At 36.4% G+C, this 22,593-nt stretch overlaps 1 long non-coding RNA gene and 1 pseudogene across 3 annotated transcripts in view; one reads left to right on the top strand and one right to left on the bottom strand.

Moving 5' to 3' along the window:
• Positions 1-22,011, top strand: part of LOC129136062 (uncharacterized) — a 53,366-nt gene extending 31,355 nt beyond the window's left edge. For 2 of the 3 annotated variants that reach the window (XR_010150234.1, XR_010150236.1), the window contains 3 exons: positions 18,337-18,434; positions 19,949-20,115; positions 20,589-22,011. This is a non-coding gene — a long non-coding RNA (uncharacterized LOC129136062). Of the gene's footprint in view, positions 1-18,336; positions 18,435-19,948; positions 20,262-20,588 lie in introns of those variants that run through there. The other variant, XR_010150235.1, reaches the window with a different exon arrangement.
• On the bottom strand, positions 12,079-12,493 carry LOC100615603 (RNA guanine-N7 methyltransferase-activating subunit-like protein; annotated as a pseudogene).
• Positions 22,012-22,593: the final 582 nt, after the last annotated feature.

Raw genomic sequence — 22,593 nt, 5'->3', positions numbered from 1 at the left:
ATCCTAAATGAGATACAAAATGCTGGAATTACATAAATATTATCATTTCCAGGTTGTGTGCAATTTTCTCACTCTTTGGTATCAATATTATATTTCATGCAACTAAAGGTAAAATTTTTCTCCTTACTTATAGTGCAGGATATATCCCATATGGTATGTCTTGTTTTTTCACCTGCAATTCCATTTCTTCTGTATATCCTAAAGGGAAGTCCTGAGTACTTCATAGATATATCAGTTTGCTATTGCTGTGCAACAAACCAATTCGAAACTTAGTAGCTTAAAACAACAAAAATCTATGTAGCTCATGATTCTGTGGGTCAGCAATTTAGGCTGGGCTCGCTGGGTAGTACTGTTTATCTGGGCCAATCTTGGCTGATCTTGCCATGGATTCACTTACGCTTCTGTAGTCAATTGGCATAATAGCTGAGGGCTGCTTTATTGTTAGCTGGGTGTCTCAGCTCTCCTCCGGCAGAATAGCCTGTGCTTGCTCCCATGGTGGCTGGTTCCATGAGTGGCAAGCAGGCAAGCTTCAATACACAAGTGCTTCTAATGCCTCTGCTTGTATCACAACTGCTAATGTCCTATGAGCCAAAATAAGTCACATGGCTAAAGCTAGAGTCAGTGTGAGAGGACACTGTCAAAGGATATAAGGAAGAGTGAATAAATTTGAGCTGTTACTGCAATCTACAGTGTAGGCATTTAAAAGGTTTGTTTGATAACGAAAGTCATCCTACTCTTATAATTAATTGTGTAGACTAATATATTGGAACAAATGAACCACAAAGGCACTTGACACTTTGTGGAAAAGAACTATCTATTATGCAAGTTACAAGGGTATTTGTTTCCTTTCATACATACTTATTTGAGGAGAGTGTGAACTGAGAGGATGTGGGAAATCTAAAAGGACACATCATTGTTTACTCTTTTGGGGAAAGAGTCCAGAGCAATTACTAAAGCCACCAGGGCAATTAGAGACCCTGAGGGAACCCTGGTCACATTTTTGGCTTTAGTAGAAAGTGGCTGGAAAAAATGAGTCCACCATGGTCAGGCCAGGAAATCTCAGATCACTTTACCTTTGGGCACTCCACACCCATATACCAAACCATGGTGTCTTAGAGTCTGTATGTGGCAGTAAGTCTATCTCATTGTTTTCTCCACGTTCTGGTGTGGCCTGGGAACGAACTGTGTTATGTCTATTATTTAGGAGGGGCCTCCCTGGGGTGGAGCACCAGCTTCAAAGATAGGTGGCAGGAAAAAAAAGGCTCACTGACTTTTGGCAGTGTAAATCCTGAGTTATCATCGGCAGCCTGATGTAGTGGTGGTAACAGGGTGTCTGGCTTAGGAAGCTCATTAGAACCTGAAGCTAATGGACCCAGTGGCATTGGCTAGGATCCTGTTAAATTCATTTTCCTTCACACAGGGAAACATTCTCTTCAGGAGACCAAGGCAGCCATCTTGGTCTTGTGAGCTTGTGTCCCAGTCCCTGGGTGAGAGTAGGAATGGGTTAGCACCAGCCAGAGCCATCACTGGCAGGCTGTCTCAGTGGGATTATCTCAGGGATGATGGGCTGCAACACTGAATATTCCCAAGAGGATTGGAAGCAAAGGAAGCAGAGCCATGTCTTGATGAATTCAATGATTGTGGATAATCAGGATCATTCAGATTCAGACTTTCTTCCTCACTAGCTGATCATACACGTGAATAACTTAGATAATGACCTTCCTTGACCTCTTTTTTTTTCTCTAAGTACAGTTTTTAGTCTAAGTCTGGAGGTCTCAAGTCAAGATCCAGATAACTAATTTGACACTTGAATTTGATTCTTATAAGCAGGTAGTTTCAATATCTCTAAATACAAAACCCTTTTATTACATTAGTTTTTCATGCTACTTTATTTTTTTAAAATATACTTTACTTTTTGGAACAGTTATACATTTATAGAAAGAGGCTACCAGATACCACACATGTAATTTTTCCTGTATTGACATCTTGCATTAGTGCAGTTCAGTTGTTACAATTAATGAATCAATATTGATTATTATTAATTAAAATCCATAGTTTATTCAGATTTCCTGTTTTTTACCTAATGTTACTTTTCTGCTCCAGGATCCTATTCAGAATACCACATTATGTTTAATTGTCATGTCTCTTTAGGCGCCTCTTGGCTTTCACAGTTTCTAAGACTTTCTTTGGTTTTGATGGCCTCGACAGTTATGAGAAGTACTGGTCAGGAATTTCATAAAATGTCCTTATACTGGAAATTGTCTGATGTTTTTCTCGTGATCAGACTGGGTTATGGGTTCTTGAGAGGAAGACCACAGAGGAAAAGTGCTATTTGCAACATATGTTGATAATGTGCCACATGCAGGGTACATTATCAATAGGACTGATTATCACTGTTGATGTTGACCTCCATCACTTGGCTCAGGTAATGTTTATCAGGTTTCTTCATTGTTTAGTCATTCTTTTCTTGTTCCATTCTGTACTCTTTGGAAGGAAGTCACTGTGTCCAGCCCACAGCTGAGGAGTGGGAGTTGCGTTCTCCCTCCTTGAGGACAAAATATCTGCAATTCTACATGGAAGATTTGTCTCTTCTCCCCTATTTATTTATTCATTTGTTAAATGAATATAATGAATAAATAATGAATAAATGAATGAAGTGAATAAATTCATTCAATCATTTACTTATATCAGTATGGACTCATAGTTATTTTTCCACTTTTAGTTATAATCCAACACTATATTCTGTTCCTTAAATTGTTCCAAGTTTGGCCATTAGGAGTCCTTTCAAGTGGCTACTTTGCTTCTTTGACATACCCCCATTAATATGTGTGTGTATGTATATATGTATGCATTTATTTATTTTAGCACTTCTTACTTTCTGATATTACAAAATGCTTCAAGATCATCTTGTATCTTTTCTGCACCAGTCCTAGAATCAGTCATTTCTTCAAGGAGCCCAGGTTCCTTTTATTGCAGAATAGTATTAGAAAGCAAGATCTTGGTGTGTAGAGTACTTGTTGCTACTGGAGTGTCTTCGATTCTAGGCCATCTCAGCTAATAGAGTTAGGAAATATATGTGTGTATACTAACCCATGTACACATATCTATACATCTTTCTATTGCAACTATTTGTATCTATATTAAGCTAAGTGTGGGTTCATACTGATGTCTTTAATGCTAAGCATTACCACATGGGTTATTCTAGCTGTTCCCCTTACTTGTCTATACAATCCCACTTCAACAATGAGCAATCTGGTCTTCAACATCCCCATTTAAGTTTACGCTATGTGCTAAAGTTCAGTTTATTAATTGCTAAATTCCAGTATACATAGATACGAGCATCAGAATTTTTAACCCATACCCACCCGGGAAATAGCTTCATCCTTCAGAGTACAGTGATTATGTGCAGTTTCTTTTGTCTCTAGTCTTACTCGAGTCATTTCTAGCATTGCTTGAGTCAGTACCATTTTCCCCATCCTTTTCAGTGAGGTTTCATAAATTCATAATAGGTTATGTTATTGCTGCCTGCATTCCTTTCTGAGCTCTTCCAACATTCTAAATGATTTTTAAAATTTTGCCTACATGTAGGTTACCTTTTGTGCTATTAAGCTCAATGGGTTTTGAAAAATTCATAATGCCATGTATCTATCATTACAGTATCATACAGAATAGCTTCACTGTCCTAAAAACAGCCCCTGAACCCTATCTATTCAGTCCTCTTCTTTTCCTCTTAAACCCCAGGCAACCACTGGTATTTTTATTGTCTCTAAGTTTGCCTTTCAAAAGTGTCATATACTTGCAATTACAGTATAAAGCCTTTCAGGTTGCCTTCTTTTACTTAGTAATATAAATTTAAAGTTTATTCATATGTTTTCATAGCTTAATAATGCATTCTTTGTTACAGAATAACATTCCATCTGATGGATACTCTACAGTTTGTTTATCCGTTTATTAATATTTATTGAAGAACATCTTTGTTGCTTGTAATTTTGAGTGATTATGAATAAAGCTCCTAAAAATATTCATCTGTAGGTTTTTGTGTGGACATAATTTTGCAGATCAGTTGGGTTAATAGCTTGGAACTTGACTGTGGAATCATAGGGCACTATGGTCTGGATGTGTCTCCCAAAATTTGTGTGTTGGAAACAATTTCCAATGCAACAATTTTGGGATATGAGGCCTAATGAGAGGCATTTGAGTCATGAAGACTCTGTCTTCAGGAATGAATTAATGCTATTATAAAAAGGGCTTGTGGGAGTGAGTTTCCTCTTTTGCCCTTCAGCCCTCTGCCATGTGAGGCTGCAAGAAGCCCATAACTGATGTTGGTGCCTTGATTTTGGACTTCCCAGACTTTAGAACTGTGAGAAATAAATATGTATTCTTCTTAAACTGCCTCGTCTGTGGCATTCTGTTACAGTATCACAAATGCACAGCGACATATGGCATGATTATGTTTAGCTTTGCGAGAAAACACCAAACTGTTTTCCAAAGTGGCTGCATCCTCTTAGCAATGAACGAGCATTCCTATTGCTCTGCCAGTAATTTACATTGTGTTTTAAGATTGTAGTTATTCTAATGTATATATTATGGTATCTCATTATTGTTTTCACTTGCAATTCTGTAATGACAAATGACAAACGATGTTGCGCATTTTTTTCTTTCGGTATACTTTTTTTTTAAAGTCTATATATCTTCTGTGGTGATATATCAGGTCTTTTGCTTATTTTTAAGTAAAGTTTTTTCTTTTTTGTTAGTTTTAAGAGTTTTTTTTTGTATATTTTAAACACAAGTCCTTTATCAGATATGTGTGTTGCAAATAATTTCTTCAAGTTTTTGGCATGTCTTTCATTCTCTTTACGGTATATTTTGTAGGGCAAAAGTTTTTATTTTAATAAAGTCCAATGTATCATTTTTTTCTTTCATGGAGTATGCTTTCAGTGTTATACAAGGTGTCCAAACCCATGGTTATCTAGAATTCTTCCTCTGTTATCTTCTAGAAGAGCTGGTACTAATCCTACTGAAACTATTCCAAAAAATCAAGGAGGAGGGACTCACTCACTAATTCTACAAAGCCTGCATCACCCTGATACCAAAATTTGGCAAAGACACAATGAAAAAAGAAAACTGCAGGCCAACATGCCTGATGAACATAGAGTAAAAATCCTCAACAAAATACTAGCAAACTGAATCCAGAAGCACATCAAAAGTTAATTTGCTATGACCACATAGGCTTTTTCCTGGGATGCAACATTGGTTCAACATATACAAATCAATAAATATGATTCACCACATAAACAGAATTAAAAACAAAAACCATATGATCATCTCAATAGATGTACAAAAAGCTTTTGATAGAATTCAGTTTCTTCATGAAGAAAACATCAACAAACTAGGCATTGAAGGAACATACTTAAAATAATAACCATCTATGACAAACCCACAGCCAACATTATCCTAAATGTGCAAAAGTTTGAAGCAATTTCCTTAAGAACAGGAACAAGACAAGGATGCCCTGTCTCACCACTCCTATTCAACATAGTACTGAAAGTCCTAGCCATAGCAATCAGACAAGAGAAGGAAATAAGAGGCATCCGAATATGAAAAGAAGTCAAATTGTCCCTCATTGCTGATATGATTCCATACCTAAAAAAACCCTAAAGATTCCACTGAAAAGAACTTAGTGCTGATAAAAGACTTCAGTAAAGTCTCATGATACCAAATCAATGTACAGAATCAGTAGCATTTCTGTCCACCAATAATGTTGAAACTGAGAGCCAAATCAAGAATGCAACCTTATCTACAATAACCACAGAAAATAAAATACCTAGGAATACATGTAGCCAAGGAGGGGAAAGATCTCTACAAAGAGAACTGCTATGTACTTCTGAAAGAAATCATAGATAACATGAACAAATGGAAGAATGCCCATGGATTGGAAGAGTCAATATTGTTAAAAATGGCCATGATGCCCAAAGCAATCTATAGATTCAGTGCTATTCCTATCAAACTACCAATGTCATTTTTCATAGAAATAGAAAAAAACTATTCTAAAATTCACATGGAACCAGAAAAGAGCCTGACTACCCAAAGTAGTCCTAGGCAAAAACAAAACAAAAGAAAACAAAACAAAACTGAAACAAACAAACAAAAAAAACAAAGCCAAGACATTACATTACCTAACTTCAAACTATACTACAAGGCTATGGTAACCAAAACAATAATGGTACTGGTACAAAAATAGATACATATACCACATAAATCAATGGAAAAGAATAGAGATCCCAGAAATACAAATGCACATCTACAATTATCTGATCTTCAACAAAGTCTACAAAAATAAGCAGTGGGGAGAGGACTGTCTATTTGATCAATGGTAATGTGATAGCTGACTATCCATATGCAGAAGAATGAAGCTGGACCTCTACCTTTCACCATATACAAAAGCAAATTCAAAATAGATTAAAGATTTAACTGGAAGACTTCAAATTATAAAATGTTCTAGAAGAAAACCTAGGAAATGCCATTCTGGACATCAGCCTCGGCAAAGTATTTATGACTAACTCCTCAAAAGCAATTGCAACAAAATAAAAAATTAATAAATGGTGCCTAATTAAACTAAGGGGCTTCTGCACTGCAAAAGAAACTATGAGTAGAGTAAACAGACAACTAGAGAACAAGAAAAATATTTACAAGCTATGCATCCAACAAAGGTCTAATATTAAGAATCTATAAGGAACTTAAACAGTTGAACAAGCAAAAAACAAACAATTTCATTAAGAAGCAGGCAAAGGATAGGAAAGTAAAGTCTCAGGATATAAAACTTCTACAGACACTTCTCAAAAGAAGACATCCAAGTGGCCAAAAAACATATGAAAAAACACTCAACATCACTAATCATCAGAGAAATGCAAATCAAAATGACAACATGATATCATTTTACACCAATAAGAATGGTTATTAAAAAATGAAAAAACCCACAGATATTGGCGAGGCTGCATAGAAAAGGGAACATTTATACACTGATAGTGGAAATATAAATTATTTCAGCCACTGTGAAAAGCAGTTTGGAGATTCCTTAAAAAATTCAAAATAGAACTACCATTTGACCCCAGGAATCCCATTTCTGGGTATATCCCCAAAGGAAAATAAATTGCTGTACCAAAAAGACACATCTATTCATATGTTCATTGCAGCACTATTCACAATAGCAAAAACATGGAATCAACCTAGGTGCCCATTAACAGTGCATTAAAGAAAGAAAATTTGGTACATATACAACATGGAATACTATGCAGCCATAAAAATAATAAAATTATGTCCTTTGTCCAACATAGATGCAGCTGGAAGTCATTATCCTAAGCAAATTAACTCAGCAACAGAAAACCAAATACTGCATGTTTTCACTTCTAAGTGGGAGCTAAACATTAGTTACACATGGACGTAAAGATGAGAGCAACAGTCACTGGGGACTACTAGACATGGGAAGGAAGGAGGAGGAGGGAAAGGGCTGAAAAACTGTCTATTGGGTCCTAGGCTCACTACCTGCATGACAGGATCATTAGTATCCCAAACCTCAGCATTATGCAATATATACCCATGTAACAAACCTGCACATGTACTCCTGAATCTAAAATAGAATTTGCAATTAAAATTTTTTTAAAATTTAATTCATTAATATAAGTTATCTCTCTATTTAACTCTTCTTCAATTTCTCTGGTCAGTGTTTTGTGGTTTTCCTCATATATACCTTTTACATATTTTTTCTTAGGTTTATACCTGAGTATTTCTTATTTTTGGTGTAATTGTAAATTGTGTTGTATTGCTAATTCCAATTTGCAATTATTCATTGCTGATAGGTAGGAAAGCAATTAAATTTTATGTATTAACCTTTTATACTATGACCTATAACTGTTTATTAGTTCTGGTAGTTTTAAAATGATTCTTGGGAGGCAATTTCTGCATAGAAAACTATGTTTCCTGTGAACAAGGACAGTTTTATTCTTTCCTTCCCAATCTGTATACAATTTATTTCCTTTTTAAATCTTTTTTCGCTCTCTAGGGTCTTCATTACAAAGTTGAATAGGAGTGGAAAGAGGGGATATCCTTGCCTAGTTCCCAACTTTAGAGAGAAATCATCTAGTTTCTCTATATTAAGTAAAATGTTACATATAGTTTTCTTTGTAGCTGTTCTTTATCAAGTTTAACAAGTTCTTGTGTATTCCTAGTTTATTGAGAGTTTTTATCATAAACGGATGTGGAATTTTGTCAAATACTTTTTCTGCATCAATTGATATGATCATTAGATTTTCTTCTGTATCATGTTGATGTGGATTATATTAATTGATTTTGAATGTTGAATCCTTCTTGCATACCTAGAATAAATCCCACTTGGTTGTAATGTATAATATTTCTTACACATTGTTGTATTTAGTTTGCTAATATGCTATGAGAATTTTTGCATCTGTAGTCATTATAGATATTGTTCTGCAGTTTTCATTTCTTGTAATGGCTTTGTCTGGTTTTAGTATTAGGGCAAAGCAGATCTCATAGGATGAGTTATGAAGTGTTCCTTTTGCTTCCATTTTTGGAAGAGATTGTGAAATATTGACATAATTTACTTTTTAAATATTTGATATAATTCACCAGTGAAGTTATCTGGGTCTGGTGATTACATTTTTAGAAATTTACTAATTATTGATTCAGTTTCTTTAATAGTTATAGACCTATTCAGATGGTCTGTTTTTCCTAGTGTGAGTTGATAAATGTGTTTCTTTCAAGGAATTGGTCTTTGTTGTGAGCATGTAATTGCACGTAGCATTTCTTTATAATCTTTGTAACATTCATGAAATCATTGTGGTGACTCCTCTTTTCTGAAATTGGCCATTTGTGTCTTCTCTTTTTTTTCTTTGTTAGACTCTCTGAAGGTTCATCAATTTTATTAATCTTTCCAAAGAACCAGCGTTTGGTTTATTTGATTATCTCTATGGTTTTCCTGTTTTCACTGTTACTTATTTCTGCTTTAATTATATTATTTCTTGTCTTCTTTTTACTTTAGGCTTATACTGCTCTTCTTTCTCTAATTTCCTTATATGGAAGTCTAAGTTATTGAATTTCCATCTCTCTTCTTTTCAATACATCCATTTAATGCTATGCATTTCCCTCTATACATTGCTTTTGCTGCATCCCACAAATTTGGTAAGTTTTCATTCTCATTTAGTTAAAATATTTTAAAATTATCTTGAGATTTCTTCTTCTACACATGTTATTTAGAAGTATGTTGTTTAATCCTCAAATATCTTGGGATTTTCCAGCTATCTTTCTGTTGCTGACTTCTAGTTTAATTCCACTGTGGTCTGAGAACAGACATTGTAAGATATCTATTCTTTTAAATTTCGTAGTGTGGCTTATGGCTTAGAATATTGCCTGTCTTGGTGAGTGTGTCATGTGAACTTGAGAAGCATGTGTATTCTGTCATTGGCTGATGTAGTATTTTATAAGTGTCAACTAGATCAAGTTGATTACTAGTGCTATTCAGGCCAATTTTTTGTTGTTGTTGTTTTGCTTTTTGTTTGTTTGTTTTTACTGATTTTCTACCTGCTTGTTCTATCAGTTGCTGAAACAGGGATGTTGAAATCTCCAACTATAAATAGTCTATTTCTCTATATCTCATTGTAGTTTTAGCACTTTTTGCTTCACGTATTTTGTTAGGGATGTTAGGGATGTTGTTAGGGATGTTAATAGTTGTTATGTCTTATTAGAGAATTGACTCCTTTATCATTATGTAATGCCCATCTTTATCTCTGATAATTTTTTTTTTGCTCAGAACTCTATTTTGTCTAAAATTAATACAGCTACTCCAGCTTTCTTTTGATTGATGTTAACATGATAGTTTTTTCTCTACTCCTTTACTTTTAATCTTTTCATGTTTTTAAAATGGGTTTCTTCTAGAGAACATACAGTTGGACCCTTTAAAAAAATCCTCTCCAACAATATCTATTTTTAAAACTGGTTTATTTAGATCATTCACATTTAATATGATTATTGATAAAGTTGGATTAATTATCTACCATGTTTGCAGCTGTTTCGCAATCATTGCACTTATTTGCTGCTTCTTTTCTTTCTTCCCCTCTATTAGTTTGCTAGGGCTGCCATAAGAAAATACCATAGACTGGATGTCTTAAATAACATACGTTTATTTTCTTACAGCTCTGGATGCTAGAAGTCCAAGATCAAGATGTTGGTAGAGTTGGTTTCTTGTGAGACCTCTCTCCTTGGCTTGCAAATCATTGCTTTCTTGCTGTGTCCTCATGTGGTCTTCTCTCTGTGTATGATTTTGTCTTGATCTCTTCTTCTTAAAAGGACACCAATCATATTGGGTTAGGACCCATGCTAAGGACCTCATTTTACGTTATTGTCTCTTTAAAGGCCATATCTCCAAATACAGTCACATTCTGCGGTTCTGAGAACTTTTACATATGACTTTGGCGGGGTGGGGGAAGGCAAAATTCAACCTCTCACACCTTCTCTTTCTACCTTCTCTTGTCTTAATTGAGTATTTCATATGATTCTATTTTCTCCCCTCTCTTAGTATAACTGTTATTCTTCTCTTTAAATTTCTTTTCATCCACTAGAGTTTGCAATATATATTTACAACTAATATAAGATCATATGCCACTTCACCTGTAGTGCAGATAGCTTAAAACAATGTAGTTCCTATTTTTTCCTCCTATTTCTTACAATGTTGCTTTCACTAATTAAAATTACCCGTATGCTGCAATCACTCAAAACTTTATTACTATTATTACTCTAAACAAAGAGTTACCTTTTAGATCAATTAAGAATAAGAAAAACTGAAGACTATTTTATGTTTATTCACTCTTCCTCAAGGTTCTTTTCTTTTTGTAAACCTGAGTTTTTGATCTATATCATTATTCTTCTCTCTGAAGAACTTTTAACATTTCTTGCAGGGTCCACTGCTGGATTTGAGTTGGATTTGTTTGTTTAAGAAAGTCTTTCTTTTTCCTTTTTGAAGGAGAAGTTCACTGGGTATAGAAATCTCAATGGGTGGTTTTTGTTTTTCAACATGTAAGTACCTCACTCCACGCTCTTCTTGCTTGCATGGTTTCTGATAAGAAGTCCACTGTAATTCTTGTTCTTGGTCTTCTATAGGTCAGGTGCTCTTTTTTCTGGCTTCTTTTAATATTTTTCTTTGCTTTTGTTTTTCTGAAGTTTAAAAATAATATGTCTACATTTTTTTTTTTGGTGTTTATTCTGCTTGGTATTCTCTCAGTCTCCTGGAACTATGGTTTGGTGTTCTCATTAATTTTGAAAAATTCTCTGTCATTATTACAGCAAATATTTTTCTCTGTTTTCTCTTTCTTCCTCTTCTTGTATTCTAATTATGTATCTATTATACCTTTGAGATTATCACAGTTTTGATATTTTTTTGATATTTTGTTTTCTGATATTTTCTTTTTTTCCCCATTCTTTTTCTGTCCCCTTCTTATTTTACAGCTTTATTATGGGTTTCCTTGTAAAAAGAGACCAAAATAAATGTGGGGCTACCTCCTTTCTATAGAATAAGGAATCACACAGTACCATAGTCACATAACAAAAGCAAAAAAAAAAACCCAAAATTAAAAACTGTTTTACCCTTCAACTGCTGATGTTATGTATAATATATCACAAGTAAGCATAGCTGTGCATTCATGAGATTCGTGAGCTGATTCTATTAATTTGTAGAATTTTAGAGATGAGCACATGTAAGCATATGGATACTGCCCTACCTTACAAAGTAAAAGCAAGCATTTTCTATTAATTTTTTTATTTCTGTGTAAAACAAAGAACTCCTAGAGGTCAAATAAGAAAATTATACCAAACTCAAAGCACTATTAAGTCATGAAAAAAAGAAGACTCTGAGGTACAAGTCAAGCAATATAATTCACAATTTTAGGTATTCCCAGCAACCATCACATCTCACAAGTAAGATCTATTTTAAAAAAAAATCTCAAGTTCCAAAATATCAATAATCTAGTCTCTAAAATCAGATGTAAGACTATGACCAACAGAAGACACCCAAATTTTTGTCACGGTAGCAAAGTAAATGGTTTTACTAAAAGCTGCTGACATTTCTATCAGTAGTAACCGTAAGGAGGCTGCTGGTTGTAACCATAGTGCCAATATTGGTGGGGATAGTAAGGTTCTTGTTTGTGTTATGGGTAATGTTACCCCCAGAATCTTCCATGCCACTGATTGGATCTATTGTCACTTGGCCATCCCTGGCTGCTATCCCTGCCTCTGAACTGTCTGTTATCTTGAGACTAATTGTCTCTATTTCTTTGGTTCCCAGCAGCTCTGCTATTCCATTCCTCAACAATTAGAGGGGACTCAGGAGGGCATTTCAGGTATTGCTGATACTCCCTGTCACCTTCTGTGAGTCTACTAGCAAACATCTCTTCAAAAGTTGGAACAGCTTTGGAAGTGTCAGTCATTCTGAAATTGCCAAAGATTTGAGGAAGGTGTATTGCTTAATGTTCAGGTTGTTTAAAATCCACCAAAGGCTGTGTCAATCCACCTTGGGCCGAACCCCGCCAGAGAGACACTGAGAGGTTGCAGGAGAGGTGCCTCTGGCCCACTACGCCTGGAAGTCCAGACCACTCCAGCTCCTAAGGTAATGGAGTCCCTCCCACTAGCATCTGACAACCACCTCCCATCTTTTTTCTCTTTACATTTTGCTTTGGGAAACTTCTACTGTCATGTCTTCAAGCTCAGTGGTGTTTTGTTTTTGTTTTTTCTTTTCTTGGCCATGTCCAGTCTTCTGATAAGCCTATCAAAGGCATTATTTATTTCTGTTACGTCAAAAAAAAAGAAAGAAAAAAATGAGCAAACATCTCAGGAGCCACCCCCAATTAATGAGGGACAGAATTTCTACCATTTTCTTTTGATTCATTAGAATTTTTATCTCTCTGCTTATGTTACTTGATTACTTGATTGTGTTTGTTTTTGCACATTGTGTACATTTTGCATTAAAGCCTTTAACATATTAATCATAGGTATTTTAAATTCTTTTCTATTCCACTCTGTGTGTCTATGTGTACACATTATTTAGCTCCCACTTATAAAGGAGAACATGCAGTATTTGACTTTCTGTTTTTGGGTTATTTCACTTTTGATAATGACCTTCAGTTCCATCCATAGTGCTATAAAAGACATGATTTTATTCTTTTTTATGCTTCAGTGGTATTCCATGGAGACCTAGAAAGGCAGGAGGGTGGTGAGGGATGAGAAAATACCTAATAGGTAAAAGGTACACTATTTCGGTGTACCTGTAACCTGTACCTCTCTCCAGGTTACACTAAAAACTCAAACTTCTCCACTATGCAATATATCCATGTAACAAATCTGTACCTGTACTCCATAAATCTATATAAAAAAATTCCCTCTCTGATAATTCCAGTGGCTATATTATATCTGAATTTTATCCTGATACTTGTCTCCTCAGATTGTGCTACTGCCCCTTGAAGTGTGCTTATATGGATTAGATAAATGTATCTCTCTGTGTATATATCTGTTAGTTACAGTAGTGCTTGGCATAAAGTAAGCACTGGATAAATATTAGCTGTTATTGTAACCAGTCCTTCTTCCCCATTTTGCACACATCAGCCCTGTCTTTATGTAATGAGTCTAGTGGCTTTCTCTCCAGGACTCCATTTTGGCTTTCTTGAACATAGATATATAGCCACTGATTAGGGGAGAGGGATAGTTTTCTGGCCAGCTTTATACTCCACTTTAAATTGCTGGCCTCTAAATTTAAATCCAACCTCAGGTTTTTAACGGTTTTGCTAGTGTACTGAGTCCAGCATATAATTCCTCATGCCTAGTGCCTACAGGGTGTGGTACAAGATGTACCTTTCTGGTTTGGCATTGGCTTCCCTGATGAACTCCTTCCACTTCCAACCCACCCATCCACCCTTCTGTGAAATTATATTCTTTGGCCATTGCATTTCATGTAATGGTAGCATTTAATTTTGAACTCATGCCCGGAGGCCTGTGGGCAGTGGGCGTGTTTAAAGAAATCTAATAAATGAAGGGAAATAAACGTACAGGGTAAAAAGTAGATGGGCCAATACTATTCAGAGAAAAACCTCAAAGTGCCTGTCTGCTTGCAGGAACAAAAATAATTTTAGAACAAGTCAGTAATGTAAACAAGGTGAAAAAAAACATTTTACTTAGTAAATACGGTAGGTTCATGTTTTCTACCTTACTCCCGGGTCTTTGCTTCATAAGAGCAGCCTTTTGACCCTCTTCTAGTGAATGAAGGGCCTTGGCCAGAAGTCAAGGTAGGTCAGCCTTTCACTCAGTTCAGTTTGTGGGTGGCCAAGAATATATTTAGGCTGAGGAATAATTTAATTTTCTCTTGTTAGCTCCATTGAGAAAAGGATTGTATGCATTGAGTCTACCCCAATGGGAAAGTTCTCAATCTCCCCATAAACACTTCTTTCATTTGGTTGTTCACTTTGACCCTGCTTGTGCTTTGGTGGACTTAGTTCTATTCTGCTCCATCCTCAACGAAATGAAGTGGGTCCCAAAGCAGCTGGTCACATGGATGCACACGAATGTGCAGATGGCCACACCAGGGTTAAAAGTCAGAAAGCACTCCTCTCTGTATGCATTTTACTATATATATATAGAGAGAGAGAGAGAGTAAATTATAAATAAATATATGTATAATTATATATATTTATAAATAGATATGTAATTTTTTTTGAGATGGAGTTTGCTGTTATTGCCCAGGCTGGAGTGCAGTGGCACGGTCTCGGCTCACTGCAACCTCTGCCTCCTGGGTTCAAGCAATTCTCCTGCCTCAGCCTCCCGAGTAGCTGGGACACTGTATTAAAGAGAATGCAGAATGTCAAGAAGGGATTACAGGCGCCCACCGCCATGCCCAGCTAATTTTTTGTATTTTCAGTAGAGATGTGGTTTCACCATGTTGGCCAGGCTGGTCTCGAACTCCTGGCCTCAGGCAGTCCAGCCATCTTGGCCTCCCAAAGTGCTGGGATTACAGGCGTGAGCCACCACACCCAGCACTAATTGACATATTTTTAAAACTATATACACACACACAGTTGATAAATAGGAAGAATTTTTGTTTATGCATTTGTTTTGTTAATGTGACCCCTCTCGAGGAGTAACTATGCCTTACATACATAGAATGCTTTGTACTTGAAAGAGCACATGCACACATACGGTGGTGGAAAAAGCCTGGGAGTAATAGTTAGGATACTTGGTTCAAATCCCACCTTTGCTAATTGTCAGTTCTGTGATATGAAGCAAATGATTTAATCTTTCTGAGCCTCAGATTTTCATGTGTTAAATGGAGACTGTCATTATAGATAGGTATACCATTCTTGTGTGAGGAATGCGGTTTTGTTGTTGTTGTTGTTGTTGTTATTGTTGTTGTTTGAGATAGAGTCTCGCTTTTGTTGCCCAGGCTGGAGTGCAGCGGTGTGAACTTGGCTCACTGCAACCTCTGCCTCCCGGATTCAAGCAATTCTCCTGCCTCTGCATCCTGAGTAGCTGGAATTATAGGCACCTGCCACCACGCCCGGCTAATTATTGTACTTTTAGTAGAGACGGGGTTTTGCCATGTTGGCCAGGCTGGTCTTGAACTCCTGACCTCAGGTAATCCTCCTGCCTCGGCCTCCCAAAGTGTTGGGATTACAGGCGTGAGCCACTGAGCCCGGCCGGAATGCATTTTAAAATGCCTGTGAAGATATTTTGTGAATTCTAAAGCAGTACATAAATATTAGTAGTGATTAATCTTTTCATCCATCCCATGAAGTAATTGAGGCAAATATTTTCATCCTCATCTAAAAGTAAGAAGTCTTAGTGTAGCAAGTGCTATGTGTGCCCAGCCCATATACCTTTATCTCATGTGGGAAGTTGCCAGCAGATGCTTCTCCTGCATTTGGCCAGCTTCCTGGGTCTGTCTGCGTGAGGGTGCCCTTTGACCTTGGGGCAGGCCAAAAATGCTGGAGAGATAACACCTCAAGAGCTACCCCCATTAATGCTGAACAGGAGTAGGTGGGTAAATTCCCAGCTTCTTCCCCAATGTGGTGGGACAACTTTGAGCTATGTCCTGCATAGTGTCTCAGAGAGTTGTGGGTGTGGTTTGGGGGTGGATTAAGCAACAGCTGTCCTGAGGAATAACAATGTTCACCAACACTCCCTTCCCTGCCCCACTCTTCACTAGCTGATAGTGTTTTCTCAAATTGCACCACCACCACCATTACCACCACAAATAAGCTACATGCACCAAAATCCTTGGGGTCTGATTTGGGGAGGACTCCAATAAGACAAGACTCAGAGGTTTAGGGATTCACACAAGGTCACATTTCTGTTGAAACACACCACCATTGTGTTACAGGATTACACATGCAGGGACCTGAAAAACAATGGTATTTGATTTTTAAATGAAAAATACAATGGTTATTGAGGAAAAAAATAAACTTTTCCTCCTTTGTCCTTGGAGTTATTAATATATAGCATATTTTAAAAAGATATGGGCAGAATTATAAATCTTATGGTGAATAGATAAAAGTTGTACAGCCAATAAAAATGAGATCTGGGTAACAAGGATGATGAATGTGCTGAGGTTTAAAAAAAATTCCGAAACCATAGAAACAGTTATCTTTATGATAAGAATTGTTAAATATTTATCTTTATAGTAATAAGAACAATAAAGGAAGGACATTTTTACTTGGAGATGGTGGCATAAAGTTAACCGAAGCAGAAAAGGCAGAAACACTTGAATTTTTTTCTCTTACCTTTTTTTTTTCTTCATGGAGACAGTCTTTAAATGATATAATTTGGTACTTACTTGCTTAAGATTGAATTGTGACTCAAAGTTTACAAAGGAACTATTATGGGAGCATTTAGCTGCTTTCAATGAGTTCCTAAGCCTAGACCCTGTTCAATATCATGTACTGGAACAGTTAGAAGATATAATAAAAGAATCACTTCAATAACTGTCAACTTACTGTGAAGACTTGGAGATATGCCAAAACACATAAATCTGTAATGCAGAAACTACAGACAAATACATCTGAAATTTCTTCTAAACAGAAACTTGTAAAGTGGATTCTTAGAATATAGTTATTTAATATTTAGAAAATGAAACTGATCATCACTAGGGAGCAGGAAAGGCCTGCTAAATAGACTACTAGAATCAACCTTATTTAAAATTTTGAATTGCATTATCAGCTGTATACCAGGAGAGTGCTTTGTGTACTGAATATTGTGTATACACAATAACATACTGATTTGTAGTTTTTCATGGCAACGTTGTGTACTAAGTGAAGAAATGTTGACTAACTAGAATTTTCACTTGGATTCAGAACTTATTGACCAATCGTTCAAAGAATGGCTGCTAATTTTGCTATTAATATTTAGTTTTGGAACAGTGAAGTTGGTATGGTTTTGATATCAGATCTGGGTTCAAATCCCTGCTGTTTCTAAGTGAACCATTATACTTAGTTTTATGTAGTTTCCTACACTACAAAAAGCAAAGAAAAAATAATACTTATTTAATAGTGTTGTGATGACTAGATTAAATAAAGTATGTCAAAGAGCTTTATAAATTATTATGCCTTAGATAAATTCTAGTTATTATTGTATTTCAGCCAAACTGTGCTTAAATTTCCAATTATGAGAAAGTCTAAATCTGGACTATGTTTCTGCTTATCTATTTATGTCAGAATAAAAGTACAAAATAGTCTCCATCGTTAGAGAAAGTTCAATACTTTGCTAAATTAAAAACTCATTTATTTTTAGAGCAGGTATAAAATTATTTGAGCTGATTATTAAGGCTGCTTCGACAAGGGCACAGCAAACTTGGATGATGGGCTAAACCTAGTTCACCATCTACTTTGCAGTTTTATTGGAGCACAGTCATGTCCATTCACTGATGTATTGTCTATAATTGCTTCCAAGCTACGACCGCAGAGTTGAGTGGTTGTGACAGAGACCGTATAACCCACAACATGCAAAAGATCTGGTGCTTTATAGGAAAAGTTTGCTGACATCTTGACCTACACAAAAATGTCTATAGTGTGTAGCCATACCTAATCATATGTGGGGAGGATATGTTTAGCAAAGATAAGGCAATTCTGGAGTTTACCAATTACAGTAATCAGAATGAGAGTCCAAATACTGTGTGCATTTTGTCTAATAAAGTCACAAGGGAGTTATTAATTTTTGTAAGCTCATAGAGAGTATAACATAAAGAATAGGGCTTTGGAGCACAATTTTAAAAAGTCTTTGGTATTGGAATTCCAGGAGCTGGCCTGAAGAACTTCTTGGGAATAAAGACTCCAAAGAGAAGCTGAGTGTTGCTTTGGGACTGCCTGGCTGGAACTTCCCTGTTTTACTTTGATGTATGTACTGGACCAATGCTATCATGAATCCAATCATTCCTGAGAGCTGAGGAAATTCTCTCTGAAGTTTCCAGAAGCTATAAGCATTATGCTGCTGAAAAACGCATTATTTCCGGTAGTAGTTGCTTTGTGCTAAGAACCTGGCAGAATGAACTTTGTGTAGTAGTTTGGCTCAGCCATTTTTGAAACAGGCAATTGCCTTTACTAAAATAGGAACCAATGTCCTCCTTTGCCCCACATTTACACTAGATCCAAATTTTCTTAGAGACAAGCACTTGCCCTGTTTCCCAGGCTGGAGTGCAGTGGTGCAATCATAGCTCATTGGAGCCTCAAACTCCAGGGCTCAAGTGATCCTCTTGCCTCAGCCTCCCAAGTAGCTGGGACTACAGGCTTGTTGCGCTCAGCTTCTTTAAGAAGTTTCAGAATAATTCAATGCTTTTCCAAGAACATTTTCAAGCAAGAAAGAAATCAGAATAGTCTTATTCTGATTTCTTTTTAATTTTTTTATTTTTTAAATTTTATTTGTTTCAGATTTGGAGGCACATGTGCATATTTGTTACATGGGTATACTATACACTGGTGGGGACTGGGCCTCTAGTGCATGTGGATTTCTGTTTCAGTGGTCAAGGTTAAATGAAGACATTAATAAATGGTATTTTGTAAGATTTCAGACTGACCAGAGATGGTGGTCTGGATGATGCTGGAAGCTCAGCCATAGTAATGTTGTTAATGGTGGGCTCTACTCATAAGTTAGAGCCAGTGGACTGCTAAGTTATGATAATAAAAACTCTAATATTGAACTTACTATTTATTTGAGGGCTGAGTAAGTCTTTGATAAATTTTGTAAGTTTATGATTTGGGCTGATGGAAATAAATTATGAGTAGGATATCTATCTATATTACTCTTCTAGAGGTGAGATGCACTGAATTGTATGAAGGGAAAAAGGACAGCTAGAAGTAGTCTTTAGAAAGCTACTGAAGCTTTGATATGATTTGGCTGTGTCCCCACCCAAATCTCACCTTTAATTGTAGCTCTCATAATCCCTAAGTGTTGTGGGAGGGACTTGGTGGGAGGAAATTGAATCATGGGGATGGGTTTTTCCCCATGGTGTTCTCATGATAGTGAGTAAGTCTCATGAGATCTGATGGTTTTATAAAGGGCAGTCCCCTTACACACGCTCTCCTGCCTATTGCCATGTAAGACATGACTTGCTCTTTCTTCACCTTCCGCCATGATTGTGAGGCCATCCCAGACATACTGAACTCTTGAGTCAATTAAACCTCTCTCCTTTATAGATTACCCAGTCTCTGATATGTCTTTATTAGCAGCATGAGAATGGAGTAATATAAGCTTTCTCTAGCTAGTAAGTTGAACTAGGTCTCTAGAAATATGTGCATATTTCCTAATCTTAAGTAGAGCATAGATAACCTTAAACTAAATCATAGAGGTTTAGAGTTTGGAACATTTGCAATAATTTATTTCCATATTTTCCAACTTTAACCCCATTTTGTAGATTATGAAAAACTGAGGAAGATGAAATGATTTTGCTATTGTCATACATCCAGTTTCTGGAAGAACACAGATTAGAACTTGACCCTTTGGTGTAATGCCGTTTCCTCTATACAACATTCCAAAGCTAATTGAGAAGGAGTGTGCCTGTGAAGGAATTCAGCTAATGGGGTATGAACTGAGGGAACCAAGTTGTGTTAAGTGAGCATGGCCAATACTGAGGATGCCTGAGGCTGAGTACTAAGGAAATGAGTTTGAAATGGATCTGAGAGGAAAATTATTGCCATGGCAGAAACAATGTGGACAACTTTATGCTGGTGACTAATTATAACTAAAAGATTTTAAGAAGTCATTTTAATTAGCAAGTCCTTAACAGTCTAATGAGAAAAGTGAATGCTAATAAGCATGTCTGACATCCTAGACCCTGTCAAAATCCTGTCAGGAATGTGGCGAGTGGTGCTCCCGACAGGGAGGCAGTGAATGAACGACACAGGCTGACAGGGCAGGCCTCTTAAAGGGCACACACTTTTAGCGACTGATTTTTGAATAGAAGAGAAGACACAATATGAGGACATTTGGAATTTGAGTGGGGGGATTGGAATATAATCATCATTTAACTTAATAATTTATCTATGTTACTACAGGTGAACAAACAATTTCACATGCGTTTATAAACTGTGGGAAGTCTACCTCTAACCTGTGTAGAAAGATTTCTGGTTCCAATAAGGATGTTGCCCTCTTCTCTCAAATTAATCCTGGAGAAAAGAAAAAAAATAAACAGAAGTGAAACATGAATTCTAACAATGAATAAAACCAACCAACAGACTTTGGGAACACCCTGAGGGTACAGAAGACTATTTGCACTTGCGTGTGTCAGTTTCAGCCAGGGGAAGAAGGTGGCCCAAGGTGGCAGTGGAGCTTTTTGGATTCTGCTCTTGTCCTTCTCTGGCTTTACTTCAAGACAGCCATCACTCGCCTCTTCACTGCAGAGGTGACCCAGGATCACAGAGAGGCTGCATAAATATTGCTGAGGGAGGAGTTAATGAAAACAAGGGCTTCTGGACCCATTTGCCTTACCCCTACCCTTCAGACCCACAGGGCTCATGGATTAAAATCTAGGGAGGCTACCTTCTCATAATGCATCTTCTCCTTAAGGTTTAAGGTCAAGACCTGAGCAATAGAGTTACATGATGGGTTCCTACAAATCAGGGTAATTCACAGTGGTTTGGTGATGTCTGGGATTTCCACATGGAGGCTCATTCTCTCTTTATTAACTCACTTAAACTGGGCAGGGTAGCTGGTATCCTCACGGGAAGACTTCTGGGCTAAAATGACCAGACATCTAAGGGGTACATGCATTCTCTGAAATGGAAATATTAGAAGTGGACTAAGAATTTAAAATAAATATGATAGAAACACTTAAGCTGATAAGGGAAAATACTAGCAATGTAAGACAAAGCAATGACAACAAGTGGAATAATAAAGTATGGCTTAAAAGGAAGAAAAATATATAGGAGGACAGATATAACTGAAAAAATAAATTAATGCAGTAGAACAGTTAATTGAGAAATTCTTCCAGAAGGCAGCAAGAATGTATATAAAAAAGAAAATAAATAGAGAAATTAAAAAAGCTAACAGGCATGGTGGATAAAAGTGCCAATATCTAGTATTAGAACACTCAGAAGGAAAGTGGAGATATATGGAAGGAAATAATCTGGAGAAAGAATAGAGGTAATTACTCCTACTTAAAAAAAAGACAGAAGACTTCAGTTTGAAAGGGCTAATGAATTGTCAAACATAAAAGAAAAGGAAAATTCACCCTACACATTATGATAATATCTAAGAACATCAAGTACAAAGAAAAAGTTCTACAAGTTGCCAGAAAGTGAAGATTACGTAAAATAAACAAGAATGAGATTGGTATCAGATTCCTTAACAGCAACACGGTGTGAGAAGCCAGTGAAGCAGTACTTTTAAAATACTGAAAGAAAATAACATTGAACATAAAGCTTTACATCTAATAAAATTGCCATTTGATTTTGAAGGGTAATAAAAATATTCCCAGGTATGGAAGGTCTCAAATTTTTGTTTTATGAAAGGATACATTGAAAATGTTTTGGGGAAAGTACTGTTTAGAAGTAAATATACTCAGATATACTCAAGTATATTTAGAAGTAAATATACTCAAGATATATGCTGAAAGAGAGAAGGAGAAAGTATTTTGGGATTCTAGACAATATCAACATGATGTAGGATGTGGATCATAGGACACTAAGGGACCATGGAACCTGTCAGACCACTTCTATGTTTAGGGAGAAGACACAGATCTTGACAGACTGATTGTATTAGTTTGCTAGGGCTGCCATAACAAAGTACCACAGGCTGACTGGTTTAAATGACAGAAGTTTATTTTCTCACAATTCTGGAGGCCATAAGTCCAGATCAAGGTCTTGGCAAGGTGGGTTTTCCCTGAGGCCTCCCTCATTGACTTGTAGTTGGCTGTCTTTTTCCTACGTCTTCACAGACATGCATCTGTATCCTAATTTCTTTTTATAAAGACACTAGTTATGTTGGATCAGGACTCATCCTAACAACCTTATTGTAACTTAAAAATCTCTGTATAGACCCTATCTCCAAATATAGTCACAT

The sequence above is a fragment of the Pan troglodytes genome, chromosome 1 (genome assembly GCF_028858775.2).
Source record: "Pan troglodytes isolate AG18354 chromosome 1, NHGRI_mPanTro3-v2.0_pri, whole genome shotgun sequence".
Lineage (NCBI taxonomy): Eukaryota > Metazoa > Chordata > Mammalia > Primates > Hominidae > Pan > Pan troglodytes.
This window is presented reverse-complemented; position numbering and strand designations above follow the sequence as displayed.